Source organism: Pinus tabuliformis, chromosome 4_2, assembly GCF_031772625.1.
Source record: "Pinus tabuliformis cultivar Carrire ecotype Pingquan chromosome 4_2, CPIR1, whole genome shotgun sequence".
In the NCBI taxonomy this organism is placed as follows: domain Eukaryota; kingdom Viridiplantae; phylum Streptophyta; class Pinopsida; order Pinales; family Pinaceae; genus Pinus; species Pinus tabuliformis.
This window is the reverse complement of record NC_142304.1, coordinates 897,390,154-897,409,548: the sequence shown is the minus strand read 5'-3', so window position 1 is coordinate 897,409,548 and position 19,395 is coordinate 897,390,154.

The window sequence follows — 19,395 nt, the reverse complement described above, 5'->3', positions numbered from 1 at the left end:
TAAGCATCACAACCAAACACTCTGAGTTTAGAATAGTCACAAGGGTGTCCTTTCCATACCTCTTGCGGAACCTTGCAGCCTATCGCCGTTGATGGAGATCGGTTTATCACATAACAAGCTATTGCCACTGCTTCCGTCCACAACTCCTTTTGCAACCCGGCGTTACTCAGCATACACCTTGCTCTTTCTAGAAGAGTCCTGTTCATGCGTTCAGCAACTCCATTCTGCTGAGGAGTATAAACCGTGGTCTTATGTCTCTCGATCCCTGCATCCTTGCAATAGCTGTCAAACTCCTTGGAAGTAAACTCACCACCATTGTCAGTTCTTAAACATTTTATAGTTCTACCAGTGTTGTTTTCTACCAATGCTCTAAATTGCTTGAAAACTGTAAAAACATCAGACTTCTTTTTCAACATGTAGACCCATACTTTCCGAGAAAAGTCATCAATAAACGACACAAAATACGACGAGCCACCATACGACGCTGTAGGGGCTGGACCCCAAACATCTGAATGAATATAATCAAGTATCCCTTTACTAGTATGTTTGCCTGTTTTAAACTTTTGTTTACTTTGTTTTCCAAACAAGCAATGTTTACAGAAATCTAACTTTCCAGATCTTAGATTAGGAAGTAACTTACGGTCAGCCAAAATTTTCAACCCTCGTTCGCTCATATGGCCCAACCTTTGATGCCATAGGCGAATGGAACTACTGTCCTGTTCAGACACCGACACATGATCTGACCCAGTTCTACCTTCTAATTGAAAAAGATTTCCTACCTTCTTAGCCTTCATCACTAGTAAGATACCTTTATAGATTTTCATAACTCCACCTTGAATTACAGTTTTACATCCATTCGTATCCAGTGCTCCTAATGAAATTATATTTTTTCTTAGATCTGGTACATGTCTCACATCAGTTAACATTTTGGTTGTGCCATCAAACATTTGTAGTTGTACACTTCCTATTCCAACAATACTGCAAGTGACATCATTACCCATGTACACGACTCCATCATCAACTGATCTATATGTTTTAAACCAATCTTTATGAATACACATGTGGTTAGATGCCCCGGAATCTAACAACCAATGTTGATCATGTTTTGACATATTAACTGACAATACCTCATCACTCATACCTGAACCAGATACTGAACCTATATCTGTGGTGTTGGCTTCCTTCTTTTCTGTCGAAGAGCCTTCTTTAGCAGCCTGCTTTCGCTTCCAGCAATCCTTTTTCAGATGTCCAACCTTGCCACAATGCCAGCACTTCACTTTTGGCTTCTTTCCTTTGGACTTTGAACGAGAGTCGCTATGCTTTCCCCCGGAGTGTCTTTCTCTTGAGCAACCTCTGGCCATCATTACCTCTGATGTAGAGGTGTCTGCATTCGACTTCTTCCTCATCTCCTCAGCCAACAAGGCTCCAACAACATCGTCAAACTCAAGGATGTTTGATGTACTAAAGCTTATGGAAGTAACAAAGTGATCCCAGGATTCGGGAAATGAACACAATAGAGTTATTGCCTTATCCTCTGAATCAAATTTCACATCTAGACTGTCTAATTGCACCAGTAAGGTATTAAAAACATTCAGGTGATTAGTAATTGAGGTACCTTCTTTCATCCGCAAACCATAAAGCTGCCGTTTTAGGAGAATCCGATTTGTCAAAGATTTCGTCATATAGAGCTTCTCAAGCTTTGACCACAAGCCTGCGACGGTTTTCTCTGACACAATGTTGAACAGAACATCGTCCGCCAGACATAACCGAATTGCGCTCAGAGCTCTATCGTCCATCTCATCCCATTCATCCTCCGTCATTGAAGGAGGCCTTTTGTTTTTCCCCAACAGTGCTTTCGCCACACCTTGTTGAACTAGCACATCGTGCATCTTTACCTTCCAGATCTCGAAATTATTTTTGCCATTAAATTTCTCGATTTCGAATCGGGCACTCTGAGTTTTTGCCATCTCGTCTAAAACAAAGAATCACCAATTTCAATTTTAATAAAAACAAAATTGAATCTCAATAAATGCCTGTGCCTCAGATTATCTTCGCCTTTTTGAAAACAAAAGAAACAAACCTCTGTGCTTTGCTGTATGAAACTCAGATTAGCATGTAAAATACAAATGGCGCTTGCTAATAATTACAAGAACCACGCCAATTAAAAAACGCTTTAAGTGATGACAAATTGGCGCGTTTATACCTTCAAAATCCGCGCTAACCATAGAATTGGCGCATTGGCGCACTTAAATAATTCGATTCCGCGCTATGTCAGGATATTGGCGCTACTGTTTTCATCAATCCCGCGCCAATCCCAAAACACCATATAAACAACGCATATATTTAAAAAACAACACAGCGCATGGATTTAATCTATCCACGCAATTTTAAATACCATTTCCACGCTGTTTCAAATAGATATTTCCACGTTGTTTATAACATATATATCCATGCCGTTTTCCAATATATATATATACGCTGGTTTAAAACACATCAAATCCACGCCAAGCTGATGTATATCTGCACCGATGTTCATATGTATCAACGCTGTTTGTGTATACCAGATCCATGCTGGTTTGTGTATACCAGATCCACGCCGGTTTTAACTTAATTCACACCGTGTTCAATACACATCCACGCTGTTGGAAATATAATTCACGCTGTTTTAAACAACATACCCAGGGTGTTTTGATAATATATCAACACCGTTTTTAAATCTATCCACGCCGGTTTCAAAACGTAAATCCGCACCGTTATAACAAATGCTCACGCAGGTTTTGGTTTTAAATTTAATTCATACCGTTTTCAATACACGCTGTTCTCCGCATCGGAATGGTTTGAAGAGCGCCCACCGAATCCAACGCTGATCATGTGCTACCGAATCACTTTACACAGCGCACCTCCAATCACAATGCACAACAACGTATACGCAGCAGCAAACATCCACGATCACGCCAATCCACCTCCAGTATGCAAGTCTCAGCACCTCCAACATGCTCTGATACCAATTGTTGGAGAGATACACAGCTAAATTAAATAAACACACAGCAGAAATTCAAGCACATAAAGACACAGGAATTAACGTGGTTCACCCAACCAATCTGGGCTACGTCCACACAACTAAGGCATCGGCAATATTTTATTTTTCAAACAGGAGATTACATCAATTCTCACACACACTACACTCAGCTATCCGTATGACTACTTATTTTATAGCAAGGAGAATCTAATTGCTTCTCACATCAAATTTAGGATGCATTAAATCTCTCCCAACAACCTGGAGATAATCCAGCAATAGATTTTCCATTGTTGTCACACACTGGGATTTTGCCTATTTTGACTAAAACAGAAAAATCTCAACATGAGGGATATTATTTTTTTACATTCTATAGATACTCATCATTCAAAGAGTGATACCTTGGTGGATTCATTCCTCCTTGGCTTGTTTTATTTTCCAATCTCCACCATAGCAGCCTATGTTAGAACAATTTCATTTGTCAGATTTCACTGGCTCTATCTAACAATACAAAGCTTACTATGTTGGAATTGTGTTATAATTCCTTTTTAAATGGGACTATACCTTATTTTTCAAAAACAAAAAAACCAACAAGCTTCTATTAATATAAAAGTTGTTTACATATATGCATAATTTCCAAGATATATCCCATATCTCATGTAGACTTAATCATGGAATACTAGAAACAAGATAGTAGGGTGCAAAGACCTGCATAAGATCCTCGTATGGAGCACCAAATATGGCCCAACACTCAGGAAACCAATCATTACAATGTGGGCCAATAGAATCCATCATAAAACCTAAGGAAAAAAGGCCCAAGACCCGCAAGCTAAAAAAATCCAAAAAATGCTCTGACCAGCTCGAAGGTGCCTAGAGATGCTCCAGTAGGCCTCATCACACGCACACACGCAAAATCATAAAAAAACTACAATTGGAAGATGCTTTGACTGACTTGGACATGCCTAGAGATGCTCTGATAGACCTCATCACACCCATACATAAAAAAAATGTCCACTACGGCCAAACCCCCCAAAAAAAACCAACCCAAAAATTGACAACATGATATCGAGCCTAAAAGCTTTGAGAATACTAGTTGAAACCCCAAATCTAGCACTAAGGCCCAGAAACAAGCCCAAGAGGGTAGCCAACATTCCAAGAACAAAACTTAGAACAAGCCACCATAAAAGCCATATAACCAAGCCTAAAGATGAGCTTCTTGAAAAATAAAACAAGAGAGAGCCCATACAGGGGAGTAAAATTTGTAAAAATGTTTTGGAATAATCTGTTCAAAGTTTTTTTATTAAACCCAACATTTCAGACTTCTATGTGAGTCGATATTCAGGGAACTCCCAAATTCTTGGGAATATTGGTGTGGATTAGGGCAAGGAATTGCAAAGATATATTTAATAATAGATGAAGGGAGTATTCTTGAGTCAATTGTTAGGGATTTTAATTTTATCTTTTATTATAACTTATTAGGTTAATTTAAAAGATAAATTTATTTAATTAGGATATAATTTATTGTTCTACAAATTAGATGCGTGAATAAATATTTCTTTTTATAGATTGATTAATTTATTAATTCTTTGTATCTATTATTCTCATAATATTAATATATAATTAATTATGATTTATACCTTATTAAAAAAACTACTTTATAATATTTTTTTAATAATGTAAAAACATTATAATATGAAACAATAATCTAAGTGCGTATGATTTATAAATAAATTAATGTTAAGTTTATTAGATATTTTTGTAATGAGTCATATTTAATTAATTAGAATATAGCTATTCTCTGTTAATTAGAAATGTGAAATAGTAATTCTTTTTTATTTTGGTTCTTTATTACTAAGCTTTAATTTATGAGACCTACTTTTTATATCTACTAATTTTTTAAATTATTCTTTACTAATGATGAAACATTCATTATGAGTTAGAATTAGCAAGTAACAAAATTAGTAGGAAACAACCAACAAGCTAATCAATAGGCAATAATGAAAATTGAAGATTTTAGCAATGTGCAATATGCCGCAAATATATCTGAGTTTTCTCATGTTATAAATAATGTTCAGCCACAAAGTTAAGGGAAACCAAACATTAATTTTAAGGAAAATATGGTCAGCCAAATACATGAGGAAGAATATGAAATTTGCACTATGGAAAGTAAAGGAGAATCTACATGTTGAAAAAATTTCAGATTCATATCTTCAAACAGCCACTTCTCTCTTTATCCTTAACATTTTTCTAATTTTAATTCATTTGGTAATCATTTAACGATTCTTGTTTGCACAAATCCTATTTTAGAAAACATGGAGCTTCAACAAATCTAACAAATAATGAATTTCCAATTAGTTTTGATCAGGATAATAAGTCATATAATGACCATGTTTTCAACAGTGCTAAAAATTAATCTAATTAGTCTTGTTTTCCTAATGTGCCTTATGAAAAGGAAGAGAGTGGTAATGAAGTTTGTCAAGTCATTTGTGATGATGATTTTGAATTTGACAATATTGAGTTATATCACACATTATTGAATTCTCATGATTCCGGTATTCAAAGTCAATATATTTCTCAAGATGAGAGATATTCTTATAATCATATTGCTGCAATAGATTCTCATCTTGAATCCCTAAAATGCCTTATTGACTGTGAATTTCAAGAAAACAAATCTATTCTAATTCTTGATCCTGAAATTGTTCAAGTTCTCATTCTTACTCATAGTCTTGAACCTCTTTCACTTCCACAAGTAGATGTTGGTATTAATTCTAATTGTGTTTTCTCAGCCAATACTTGTGAGGAATATTTTTCCAAATAAATCCTAGTTTTCTTGTAATATTACTTGTAACACTAGTGCAAATGGTAATGTAACTTTATTGTTTATTCTTCATTTATTATGGTCTGTTTCATATTTGTATTTATCTTTCAAATTTTGGATATTTTATGCTGACATATTGAGCAATCAAGCATTGAACACTCACCTAGTGCATTAGCGGAAACACATCATAATTAATTTCAAGGCCTCAATCATTAGCATCTTGAACTTCAAGTCTTTCGATTTAATTTGATGTTCATTTCATACCAACTAATTATTTTTTCTCAAATAAATCTTCCACAAATGCCAACACTTGAGAATTCAACATTTCATTTTAACCATCAATCTTATTTTTCTGCAAATCCTTTGAAAAACTCATTTGATTTCCACTCTCATTTTAACGATTCATTTGAAAAGTTTTTGGAAAATTCAAGCACACAGAATATTTATAATACACCTTTTATTGTAGATATTATTGACTTGTTTCTACAGGGAGAAACTCATGACATTGGTAAGAAAATTTCTATTTCAACCATGCTTTCATTTCAACAATTACATAATGGTTTTTGTGACAAGATTGAAATGTGACTTGAAAATTCATTTCTAGCAAGGTTTCCTATAGACTATAAGTTTCTTTTACTGAACTTATTAGAAATTCATGTACATAATTGGTTGAAGTTTTGTTTTAGTAGTTTAATAATAGTTTTATTTATGTTACTAATTTTTGATACGTAGGAATAAAAGAGTTTAATTTTCTCCATTGGAAGTATGATTTTACTTATTTTTTGTGTGCCCTGTTAGATTAGATTATACTAGCAGTAGGACTATTTTAGTTTAACTTCCTTTCCTTTTGGTTTTCTAATAATGCAGGTATCAAATAAGCAAGCATTGAGCCTTTAGTTTTCCTTGAAAAGAATGATTGAATGTTATTCCAATAAAATGTTCTCATGAACATGTTCAATGAAGTATTAATCAATTCATCAAAAAAATTGTTTTTTAAGATGTGCTTTGTACAAGTTCCTTGCTTTATATTTACTTCACTACGTAGATATATGAGATGGTTTATAATGGTCTCGTTTTTGTTATATTGATGTAGCTAAGTCTAAGCATCACTATTAGAAAATTAAACACAAAAAACAATGCTTGACTTATGCCTGTTCGAGTTTCTAAAGTGTTAATTGGCTAATTAAACAAGGGTTCTTGTGGACAAATGAAAATCAGAAAGAGAAATACATTAATTAGAAGAACCATACCCTTGTGCATTCTAAAACTCCTCATTTGAAAAGTTCAGGTTGGGTCGGAATTTTTCACAATGGTTCTTGTCATTTTTTACATTACCATTTCTTGTCTCCGAGGTAATTACTCATTTTTTTCTCTTATTGTGCACTTTTTATAAACTCTGAGACATTGCAACAATAAACATATGCATATGGGTCTCCCTTAGCACTTAACGTTTCTAGTTATTTAATTGGCTCTTGGTTTCCTCGTTTTACACATCACCTTGGAGGTATTTACCCCAAAAGTCCTAGTGGATGCTCCTTTGGTTATTCCCAGGGTGATGTAATTCATCCACCAAGACTTGTGGGTCCACCTCCTTCCACTTGTCACCTTTTTCAATCACATTCAATCCACATTCTCTCTGTCTTCCACATCACTCCAAGACATTTTCCCTAGATATTTCCATAACTGCTTCATTAAAATAAGTCACGAATTTATAGCTGGGGTGAATCATTCTCCCACGCGGGTCCCTTATCAGCTTTTATTTGTCGATTGTCCATAAAAACCTGAACAATTTTCTAAGAGCCTCATATTTCTTCTTTGCTTTATCCTTGATCCACACAATCATTGTCCGTTTAAATTTGCTAAGGTTTTTTGCAAACTGCGAAGCATGAGATCTCCCAACCTCCTTAACACATGGACGCCAATTGGCTCACACCAACTCACGCAAGGCCTCCTTTGTTAGCCATATCATGTTAAATTTGAAAGGGGACATTGGTTTTCTAAATTCTCCCATGATTTCCATAAAAAATAGATGGTGATCTGAGATCCCTCCCTCGCTGGCTCATTGCTAAAAAGAGAAAATTTATCTAGCAACCATGATCTTATCAAATAACAATCCAAACAATGAGCAATCATCGCATTCCCAGTTCTTTTATTTTGCCATGTGGGCTTAATTCTAGTAGGTTCAACATATACAAGGTTAGGAGACATTAAAAGGTTGGAGAAAAAACCCGCAAGGGGATCCACCATAGTGCTCTCCCCCATATCTCTGAAACTCCCAATAAGAAATTTAAATCACCTCATAGAATTAGTAAATCTTTCCTCATTAACTCAGAATTCATGAGTTTGCTCCAAAATTCCCCTTTGTCATGACATGGGCCATAGAAATTAACAACGTGGAGCTCACATCCTAATTCATCAACAAAAATATCCACTCCAATTACACACTCATGACCCCAATAACTTATAACCCTGACCGAATTACAATTCAGCTCTAGAACCAAACCACCCAATTTACCTTTAACATAAATTGTGGTGAAATACCACCCTAGGAGCAAACCTTCCAACAATCTCTCTAAATCAACACTCCTTCCAAGCGTCTCCTGTAAGAATACAATATCCAACTTATTTGATGAAATTAAATGCTTAAAGGCTAGATTTGTTAGGGAGCTAGCTCACCCTCGACAATTGAACAAGAGGCACTTCATTTGATAATAGATGTAGGGGCGTTCACAGTTCTAAGAACCCCTTCTAAGTAAAGTTTCCTACCCACTGCTACATCCTAACTAGCCTATATAATTTCCTTGGTCAAATAAGATTAGTATCCTCTAGGGTTTTTTAAATTTTTTGACTAAGAAGGAGGGTTGAGTCCTACCATGGATTCAAGTGGGAGATAGGGTTTGGAATGCAGTTTAGATTTCGAATGGAGATTGTATCTGGGTTCCATATTTGAGCAGTAACTTCCTTGTGCGGATACCAAGATAGAACAGGTAGGTTCCAAACAACATGTTGGTTCAAGTGGAATATGACAAGAGAAAAAACCTCTCGAACAATTATAGACCCCAATCCTCCCCAATTGAAAATCAACAAACGAAGCATTTGAGAATACAAACATAAATATACAAGATGTTTTCAAGAGAGAAATAGGGAAGGAAAGAGATAGAGTACCCGAGGAAAAGGATGTCAAGCGAACATCCATATGTTTTGAATCCCAATGTCATTCCTTGTCGTCCTTCTGTAGACCCGATGAACTTGCCCCAACAATCAAAATTGGAACTCCCCCAACTTCTAATTTTCACCCAGGCTTCGAAGTTTCCAACCCTTCAACTATTCCATCACTACCCTTTCCTACTCCTGCCAAGGATAAGGAACCCTTCCTTTTACCAAAATAAGGTAAAGGGAAATCCTTCAAGATGTTCCCAACTTCATGGCACTGATGGAAATGGAAAGCTACCCCCCCTCATAGTCTAGGATTTCATGATGCACATACCTTTTGTAATGGTTATCCAAGCTAGAAACCAGTCCTTCCTTAGTGTCCAAAATAACTAATATCCTCGCAAAGGCCATCTTCCCCGACTCTAATATGAGTGATCATAGTACATAAAAGACTCTAGGTCATTCCTAGTACTTATGAATACATCTTTTGTCCATAGCTGTAATAGTAAACAAAAAAGCCTCATCCACACAGGCCCTGCCCCCAATTTTTCTTTGTTTGAGTCGATTATAGAAGACCACTATGTAAATAAAATTGGAGCCGAGCCGAGTCGATGCTCCATTATATGAAAAACGCCCAACTGACTTCAACTTCTTCCCTAAACTGGATGGAAAACCAACCCCTCATTAACATATGCACTTGTGGAACATGTGTGATATTCTGAACCAATTATTCTTGAATCCACTTCCTCCAGCAGGCCATAGAGTAATTCATACCTCTAACCCTCCCTACTAACACTTTCCATGTCCTTTCCATTATCTCATCACATCGAATTCCTTTTCTCTCATAATCAACTTCCTGGTTGCCTCTTTAACTTTTGTACATTTAACTTTCTTACCATTACCCCTACTCCCTTTCCCCACTTTAGGGTAAGCTTCCACTCCACGAGAATTATCACCTGACCACCCTCCCAAATCGTCGACATTATGTTTCCTTAATTCATCATGTGAGAGACCCCCACAAATAAGGTAGATATGGAGTCATTCCTCGACAAAATAACACCCACTTCCTCAAGCTCCAACTCCTAAGTCCGAGTCTCACCAGAGGTTCACGTCACCCCTTCTCACGTAATCAAAGCCTCGAAGGGGTCTTAAACCATTAAGTTAATTGTTGTTTGTTAATTAAAGTTACTTAAGTTGATTTTTAACTAACCGTAAATACCATTTTAATTTTTTAATTGGTTTAATTAATTTAATCGTTTACTAATAAAATTTTATTTTGTTTTAATTAATTAATATATTAAATATTTACTTTATTAATTAATATGTAAATCAAAACCACTGGATTCAAGCATTTTATATATATTTGTATTAAAGCAAAATATAAAATATAAAATGATGACGATGATGATGATTAACGTCTACTGAGGCTAATGAGGTCTATCGAACCTTAAGAAAGTAAGAGATTAATTGAGATGTTTTAATATTTTATTTCTATGATAAAAGTGAAGGTAAACAAGGTTTCTAGATCACTATAGTTTTGTTGACTTAGCACGTCAAGAAGGTTGGTAGTGTGGAAAATGTTTTGAAAATAAGAACATATGTGAGTAAGAGTCGAGTAGTCCAAGACAAAGTGTTTTTCATATTCAACCCTCTAAGTATAAAACAATTGACAAATTATTTCATCCCAAGGTGTTTTGGGAATAAACCAACACCCAGTTTCACTTTGAAGCTCGTGAGAATTAGTCCCTATCTTTACAATATTCATTTTATTTTTAACATTCGTCAAAATAGAAAAATAATTCTAATTAGTGAAGATGGAATTAGACACCTCAAATGAAAATTCCATATTCTGATTCCTCAGTTCCTCGAGTCACTAGAGATTGTTGTTATGCCTCACATGAATTCTTCCAGGGAAATCAACCCGGGGTGACATGGGAGGCTTTGAGGGGTATTCATATAACTTTACGAAAGTCCCATGAAGGAGTATATATAAATGAGGGCAAGTTTTAAATTTTAAATTTAATATATGCAGGGTCAATGCTATACCCACCATTTGCGGGCCCCTCTCCTCCATGTGAGGCTTTCCTCATCCCTCTCCATGTACATAATATTGCCTGACTTCCTTTGGGTTTTTAATTTTAATATATTAAGACCATTAAAGTGCCCATAAAAATTGTTTTTATTTATTTTATTGTAATTTTTATTACATTTTGTTTGTTTTATATATTTTCGTTTTAAAATAATATTTTAAAATTTAAAATTTATTAAAATTAAAATATATAAAACATAAATAAAATTGCCCATAATTGCTAAATTTTCAGCAAATAAATAATTTTGGAATCCATATTTTGGCATGCGATATCTTGAGTTTTACACAACCAAATGAGGCAATGAATGCTTCTTGGAAAGCTACTTTCAAGGGGAAGGGTCTGGAAGTAGTTATTTGACCATATTTGGTTATTAACTACAAAACATTAACAAAAGTTAAAGCTCCAAATTTGCAACAAAAAATTAGTTTTCTAACTTTGTTTGGAGAGTTTTCAATTTCCCAAAAGTACTTGATGTTGCAATTTTTTTTTGGATTACTAATTTTGCTAGAGAAATATCCACATGAAACAATAAAGAAAAATGGGTTTTATTTTATTTAATTTATTAAATTTAATTTTAATTTGGGAATTTGTTGTGATAGTTTTGTATTTTTGTGTTGTATGCAGATTTAATTTGTTCTTCTTTTTGGATGATTTTTTGCAGATATTGTTGTAGAGGACGAGACCCAGGAGTCTTTGAGCAATACAATTGCACCAACAAAGAGGAAAGTGGGATTTTTCTTAGTCGAAAATCAGCGATCTAAATTTCTCTTCAAGAACTCCCCTTTTTGGAAATTCATTTGTAAATTATAAATAACAATTTGGAGATTGGAGAAAGAGTTCCTCTTTTCTGCAAATTAGATACTTTTTGCACTATTTCAAGAGGATTTATTGTTCTAGGATTATGAAGAATACTCAAATCTGAGTTTTTGGGGAATTTCCTTTGGAGACTGCATCTCTGTTGTGGAGATATATCATGCACGATTTGTTGGAATCACGATTGTTGTTACACCAAAACCCACAATTGTTAGTAAAAAGATTCATCGCTAGAGTTAACGGATCCACGAGAGGTGGCTAAGACATGTCGTGAAACACACAAGGAGCACTGGATTATCCAATGCTGAATAATCTCCCCCCCAGCGCGAGTTGGGTGTGATTCAAACTTGACACCTTTGGCTCTGATAACGCTTGCTGGAATCACAATTTTGCATTACACCAAAATCCACAAGTGTTAGTAAACATATGCATCGGTAGAGTTAACGGATCCACAAGAGGCGGTTAATCCATGTCGTGAAACACACGGGAAGCTTTGGATTATCCAATGCCCAACACTATTGCAACTCCATTTTATATTGGTAGAGTTGATTGTCTTGAGAGGAATGTTGGAGATCCTTATGAAGATAGAGCACAAGATACACAAGTTTTTGTTTGTATTCAAATACTATTATTTTTCAATGTAAATTTTATTTTGTGATGGTAGATCTGTGCCAATAATTCCATGTTTTTCACTTCTATTAAATATGTGAATTGTTGTTTATTTGATCAATTATCTAATATTTAGTTATATTGATCAGCTATTAATTTGTTGATTTTCTCTTGCATTTAATCAAATTTTTGAGTAACTACTTACTTCAAAATTGTCCATCATAAATCAATTTAATTGCCATTGAATTGTGTGAACTATTTCCACATTGTAATGACTCATCTCTTACTATTTTGATCTCTAAAACATATTATGTCATGCATTAAAAATATCAGTTGTTCGAATTGCTTCAACAACTTGATATTTATCTGAAAAATGCATGTTAAGTCTTCATCATATTTCAACCCTCTCACTTGGTATTTAGGAACTATTTCCTTTGTGTCGAGTTAGAGTAGTTTGCTTTGTTTTTCTGCATTAGTAAGTAGGCCTGCATTTAGATTTTTTTTTAGAAGTCTCCTTTCATATGAGTGACTACATTGGTGGCTTGGTCGAGCCTTTGTATCAGCTTAAGGACTACTTTCTTGCAAGCTAGTTGTAAGAGGGTAAGTTTGGTTGCCTATTCCTGTTGATGGCAATTAGAGACATCAAAAGTCAACAAGGAGAGTGAGGGGTAACTATACCCATTTGAAACAATCAAAATCACAATTCCAAATGGATAATGGATTAGTTGGGACTTTGACCGAGTGATCTTCCCATTCTTGATTTCAGTCATTTTTGACCATCAACAATTTTGGCTTGGTGTTAGAAGGAGGGCTAACGATAAGTTGTATTTTTGGATTTTTGTATTTTAATTTTTTTATTAATTTATAATGGCTTCTTCTAAACTTTCAATTTGGAGTTGTATCTCCATATGTGCATCCGCCACCACTCCCATGCAAATTGTAAGACACTTGTCAAAGGTAAAGTTTGATAGTAAGAGCAAAGTTTCCACATTTGATCATTTTTTCAATTTATTAAAAAACTTTAAAATTCTATTTTTCCCAATATTTATGAAGGTATTCTATGCATGATATTTACTCTAACTTTCATAGGAAAAACCAAAAGACGGTGCCAATCATTTCCAGTTTCCTCTATTCACATTTGGGACAAATTTATTACAAAGTTCCTTCATGCATTTGATGAGTATGACTATGAATAGGTATGTCATGAACTTGAACATTTACAATAGTTTAAAAATGAGTCTGTAATAGATTTCACAAGTAGATCCAAGTTAATGTGCCTAAAATTTAAATTTAAAGACGAAACATCATAACTTGAGTTAATGAAATGCCATAAATATCTACTCTCTCTTCCCCTGGATCCGAGTGACTAGAGGCTGATCTCCTTGGAAAACTAATGACATTAGGCATGTGGAGTGGGTCCTTCATCACATGACAGACACCCATACTCATTACTACACTTGTACCCTCTCCTTCGAATATGCAATGCACCTTGTCAACTACAACATTATATACTACAATTGTTTGGCTTCCCGGCTAGTCCTTCTCTAGTCATCCTCCTACACGCTCCACACTACTCCTTTTGACCTAAACCTTATGCCTACCATCCCCTACAACTAAATCATGAGGTTGTGGATGACCCCAAGTAAGGGCAGAGGTCATGGACGACCCCCAACCATCTTGGATGACACTTCCATTTCGACCCTGTTTGGCCACAACATTCCTGAACACATCCACAAAAGGGTGGTGACTATGGAATAAGAGGAGACCCATAGGGGATGATAATCCCTTTGTGCTCTTCATAACCTCCTAGACCAATATATAAAGGACAAGGAAGAGGAAAAATTCAAGGCTACCAACGTGATTTCATATCTCTCCGCACATATTAGTCATTTTTCCTCCTTACTGAAAAGATTGGCTGGAGACCCCTGCATTGTCTACCCTCCCAATGTCCATTCCCTTGTTGTGTCTCCCTCACACTCCCCTCCTATTAGCTCATCCCCTCCCACCCCAAAAAGTTACTCCTCCTCCCTCCTGACACCTCATTTCCTTGTCGGCAAATGAGGCTCATGCTCGACAAAAATATGGCTCCACAGTGGCTATCCACCGACAACATAAGCAACACAAGGTCAATTTCCTCTCCTTCATTTTGGTTGATGGCTTGCAGAATGATGTTGTTTTGGCTCAGTACCTAATCTGATATTCACCCTATGAGTGACATCAATTAAAGATTTATTAAACTAAGGTATTACAGACTCATGTGCTGGTGTGTGTTCTGTGTTATTGAAGCAAAAAATCGATTAGATTTCCAATACACAGACAATAAAATGGAAAGACAACAGAGAAACACAGTAAGAAAACACAAACACACAAGTAATTTTAATAAGGAGTTCACCCTATTCTCCAGGGCTACATCTCCGGTCCAGCTTTCAATGGTGGCCTTGTTTTTTTGTGCCTTTGGGCAGAGAATTTACAATACATGGACTCAATGTGAGTTCACCTGAAGCAGGTTTTGCTTGGCAAGGTGGTTCTTGGATTCCCCAAGCCACTGGAGTAGACAGACTCTTCTTCTTCCTACCAGCTCTGTGACCTACAGGTCTTTAGTGGAAAGAGCCAAATGTGATGCTTAGTCCAGATAGATTCCTCTATGGGAAGGCTTGAATCTTCAAGCTCTCTGGTGCTCGATGTTGCCTTTGGTTAGCTCGACCCTCTGTCTCTTCTGCTTTGCTTTACTTCTCTCTGTGTTCAATCCTCCTCTTAAGGTTCACTGTTCCACTTCTTCGTCTCTCGACTTCTTCTCTCTGTGTCTAACTTGACTGATTCGACTGTCTCTATTCATGACTTTAGCCATTCGATCCCTATGCCTATTCGGTTCCTCTTCTGCCTCTGTCGATTCACCTTCTGCAGTTGCGCTTGGAGTTCCCTGTTCAGCGTCATCATGAACACTCAAGGAGTGGCCACTTGTCCTCCTCTAAATGGTGCCAGCATGCTTCGTCGGTTCATTTCTTCAGTTACGTCGTGGATGCGTTCTTCCTCCACTGTGGCGGTCAAATGGATTCCAAATCCCTTTAAAACACAGCTTATTTCCCTGTCGATTCCGCTTCCTCCATCAGGCGCGATCTCAGCCGTCTGATCTAGGCCCTCCAGATCTGATGCCATATGCACGTTTCACGTGGTTGACTTGCTCGACTGATAGTGCGCGATTAACGATGGTTTTCTCTCACCTCCATCTGCCACGTGTCGATCTATGTATGGAATCACTCTGCTCTCGTCCAAAACCTCTTATCGTTTAAGGGCGCCCCGATCAAAACAACCGGTTTCCAAAGCGCGGGTCCTGCCGTTTGTGGTTAGCGCTTTTTCCTTTTTTTGCCCACAGTCCTCCGATTCCCCCACGCGACCGAGTGCTTAGAATTTTCCTTCATGGCCCTGTTCGCTTAGTGATGCGTGATTAGCGTGCATCAAAAATCACCTCTTTTTCCCATTCCCGGGCTCCCAGGGGCTACTTTGGCCTCCTGTGTGGTCTTCATGGGCCTCGATCAATGTAATTTGACTAAGGTCCTCATCGTTCCACGTTGGCTGCTATTGCCACTAGTTTAGGGTATTTTTTATCACTATTTTAGATTTGTTTAGAGATTTGTTCCAACCTGATGCAGTTAGGTTCTTTGACAGTCTTCTATGGATCTAATTCGAATCACGGCCTTCCCATTGAAAAAGCTTTTGGACCACCAAAAGTTGGTTTTCAAGCATCAACTATGTGAGGATACTGTTTCTTCACTTGTCTAATCTCAATCCACTTTGCACTGCTTGGCTTCGAACCTATAAGCCCAATCCTGAGGTACTCAACATCTCCCTTGTGCGTTGTCCTCACCTTCCTATCCAGCACTGTGTCTTCCTACAACTCATTAAGGTATTCAGGTAGCAGGTCATCAATAGAAGGCAATTTACTTTTCTCGTCAGGGTCCTCAATCATTGAAGGTTCAAACAACCTCAAGCAATCTGCATTTATGACTGAGTAGATGTGCATGGTAAGCTGGTAAATCAAGGCGAAAAGCATTTTCACCAATCTTCTCAACTATCCTAAAAGGTCCATACCTGATTGACTTTAGCTTTTTACCTTCACCTTGCATCCTTTCCTTGCTGATGTACAGCCAGACTTGGTCTCCAACTTGAAAACTATGCTCCATCCGATGCTTATCATGCCTAGCCTTATACTTGGCCTGGCTCTTTTCCAGTTGTTCCTGTACTCCCTGATGGATCTCCTAGATCTGTTCAATGAACCTAGTTGCCTTGTCCACATCACTGTGTCCATCAACCATGGTATCTTTACCAAAGACAAAATCCAAAGGAGACCTTGGTGTGAAACCAAAACAAGTCTCAAAAGGAGATCTCTGTGTAGAAGAGTGTTTGGCTCTATTGTAAGCATGTTGCACATAACACAAGTTTTCATCCCAAAGCTTAGGATGTTTGTTGCAATACCCTCTCAGTAGCTGGATCACTGTCCTGTTTACTACTTCTATCTAGCCATTTGTTTGTTGATGAAAAGTTGTGCTTTTCTTCAACTTGGTGTCCATCAGTTCACACAGACTTGACCAAAACTTCCCCACAAATTGGGTGTCTCGATAAGATACAATGGAAGTGGGTAATCCAAAATGAACCCATACATGTTCAAAGAACAATTTTGCAGTCTGTTTAGCTGTGACCTATTTACTACAAGGTATTAAAATACACATTTTGTTGAACCTATCCACAACAACATATAGATAATCATGACCTTTACTAGATTTAGGAAGTCCTCCAACAAAATCCATGGAAACACTTTCCCAAGGGTGAGAAGGAACTCGTAATGGAGTGTACAAGCCTAGTTTTTTATTGTTGGGCTTGCTTTTAGCACACATAGCACACCCACTTACATATCTAGAAACTTTCTCATTCATTTTCAGCCAATAACATAATCTTTGCAGCTATGCAACTGTTTTACTTACCCCAAAGTGACCTGATATCATAGAAGTGTGTGCTTCCCTAATTATCTTTATCCTCTCAGTTTGTGGAATGCATAGTTTCCCACAATGGTATAAGAGTCGATCTTTTATATGATAGTCCAATTCTTCTACTCTTTTGCCTTGACTCAAAGTTGCATATACATCTTTAAAGTCCATATCCTGAGCATATTGTTCTATGTAACTTTCATGTAGCACAAAATTATGCTTAAGTATGGTAGATGCATCTATAATGGGTCTAGATAACATGTCTGCAACCTTGTTATGTATGCCCTTTTTATATAAGATGAATAAATGAAACTGTTGTAGAAAACCCATCCATCTGTAATGTGTTGATTGCTGTAACTTAGTTTGGGAGTGTAGATATTGAAGTGGCTGATGATCAGTATGTATTACTGTCTCTTTGCCCATTAAATAATGTTTCCACTTTTTCACACTCTGAATTAATGCATACAATTCTTTATCATATGTAGGATAGTTAGCTATTGCAGGATTAAAAGTCTCAGAATGATAACATATGAGTTTGTAGTGCTGTGTCAACACTGCTCCCATGGCATAGTCACTGGTATCAGTTTGGATCTCAAATGGTCTTTGTAGATTTGGCATTGCTAGTACAGGTGCTATACTAATTTTCCCTTTCAAGGTGTCGAAGGCTTTCTGATGCTTGCCTCCCCACTGAAACACCTTATTCAATCCTGTTAAAGCATGTAAGGGAGCTACAATTGAGGAGAAGTTAGAAATGAACTTCCTCCAATATTGTGTTTCTCCTAAGAAGCTTCTCACTTCTAGCAGACTTGGGTTTAGGCCAGTTCAAAATGACTGCCACTTTAGAGGGATATATTTTCAATTCACCTCCCCCTACTATATGACCCAAGTAGTTTAGAGATGTTTTGACAAATTCACATTTTGACAGTTTAACATAAATTTTTTCTCTTTTCAAAACATCTAATGTCTGCTTAACATGCTTTAAATGTTCTTCCCACATTTTACTAAAAATCAGAATGTCATCCAAATACACAATAACAAAATCATCAAGAAAAGGTCTGAGTACATCATTCATTAATCTCATGAAAGTAGCAGGAGCATTAGTTAAGCCAAAAGGCATAACCAGCCATTCATACAATCCATGCTTTGTTTTGAAAGCAGTCTTCCATGCATCTTGCTCTGCAACTCTGACTTGATGGTATCCACTGTGAAAATCTAGCTTGGCGAAATAAACAACTTCCTTCAATTGATCTAAAATATCATCTATGCGAGGAAGGGGATAACAATTCTTGATTGTTATCTTATTTAGTGCTTAGTAATCAATGCATATTCTCCAAGAGCCATCTTTCTTTCTCACCAAAACGATTAGTGATCCACATGGTGATGTGCTAGGCCTAATGAAGCCCTTCTCGAGCAACTCCTGCACCTGCTTCTTGATTTCAGCATTCTCTAAAGCAAACAACCTGTACATCCCAATGTTAAGCAATGGAACATCTTGCTGCAAAATAATATCATGTACTATTCCGTTTTTGGGTGGCAGACCTTTAGGTTCCTGAAATAAAACATCATACTCTGAAACAATCTTTTCTATATCAGCTTGTTGTTCAGCATTACAGCCCTCAAATACATTGGTTTTATCAGGTTTCTTTTCCTTTATAACCATCAATAAGAATTGTTTGCATGAATTTATCATTCTTTTCATCTGTCCTGAGTTTATGAGAGTGTAATTATTCTTGAGCTTATGAGCTCTTACAAAGTATTCGATTCCATCTTTAATAAGTAGATACTTGTTCTCAGCTCTATAGAAAACAACCTTTCTATCATACAAGTAAGGGCTTCCTAAAACAATTCCACATATATCCAAAGGAATTATGTCTAACTCAATCTCATCTACAAATGCTGACCCAAAAGAAGACT